Here is a 1,457-nt window from a genome sequence, read left to right on the forward strand (position 1 = left end):
TTACATTGAACTCCAGTGAAAACCCTCTGTCTGTGGCATACACTGACTGCAATGTAAGTGATTTGCCCTGGAGCCTGGTGGAACTTCGTCAGTGCACTGAAGCCCTGAACAAAACAACCGCAAAAAGAAAAGGAAAGAAAGAAAAGAGCCTGCAAACAGCTTGGCTGATTAGAGAGTATCTGACAGTAAAGTCTATACCCAGCATTGAACCACACAGCTGGCTGGGGCTGATCTGCTGGCTGAGAGAGACAAATTCTTCTCAATTTAATTAGATCTGTGCAAGAGGGGGAAAGTGGGTGGATCTGGTGTGTGCTTCGATGTGGAATAAGGTGTTCAGGCACTGGTGGCTGTGCTGCGGTCCTGTGTGCTTCCTCTCCCCTGTTCTTGCACATACAATCTCTTTTGTGCGAGGAGGCACGATTCCTGGGGCTGGCATAGACAGGCATCGCTCTGTGCATGTGTGGGATTTAAATGTGCACTGCCACTTGTGCTCTGGCTCATGTGTGGTCGCTCACACGCGAGATGGACATGGGTGGATAAACAAAAAGCCACTTTCTGTCACTAGAAAGGGATACAGTGGTGGCACTTTGCAGGGGCTGTCAGGATCGCTGCACTGCGTGGAGGGGAAGCCATAAGGAGGATTCATAGAATCATAGAATAGTTAGGGTTGGAAGGGACCTTAAGATCACCTAGTTCCAAGCCCCCTGCCATGAGCGGGGACATCACACAGTCCTGGGTGTTGAGTTACCCCTGTGGCAGGGGGGGCCCTTTCTCCCCGGCAGTCCCAAAAGAGCGGGTGACATGTGGATTTTGGCTGATAAAAGACTTTGTCCCTGTTGAGTGATTTAGGTGAGGAGCAGAAGAGGGAGCAGGGGAGGCAGGGAAAGGAAGGGACATCTTCCTCCCCTCCTTCTATGTTGTTTTCTGCAGGGCTGTTTCTTTTACTTTTTTTCCTCACACTTCTCTGTGCCATTTTGCCCTCCCTTAAGTGCATTTTTCCTGGAGGAAAAGAGTGATCTCCCCTGAGTTAGAGTGAACTGAAAGCTGTATCTCCTCTGTCTCGGCTGCCCACAGGCCTCCCAGGGGAGTGGGAAGATGAACTGGCATGTTTGGAGTGGTGCTATTCAGCCTGTGTGTGGCTGGTGTCCATCAGAGCCATGCTATCATCCCGAAGGTGAAATCTGCCTGATTTCCTGAGCCTGGGTACCTTGGGCTGGCAACTACCCTGAGCCCAGCCCCCTGGGTTTAAGTGAGGAGTGGGGTGGGGAGCTCCTCCGCAGGTAGGGACCATGCCTGAGGGTTTGGAGTCACCTTGGGATGCCCATGCTGCGGTGGCTGGCTGGCGCCTGGCTGTATATAGCTTCAGAGCAAATGTTGCAGGTCTGCTCAATTACAATCTCATAGCAAATGCAATTTTAAAGCCTCACAACACTTTGTTATTGCCACGTGTGCGGTTC

The sequence above is a fragment of the Nestor notabilis genome, unplaced genomic scaffold, assembly GCF_000696875.1.
Source record: "Nestor notabilis isolate BGI_N333 unplaced genomic scaffold, ASM69687v1 scaffold4986, whole genome shotgun sequence".
Taxonomy (NCBI): Eukaryota; Metazoa; Chordata; class Aves; order Psittaciformes; family Psittacidae; genus Nestor; species Nestor notabilis.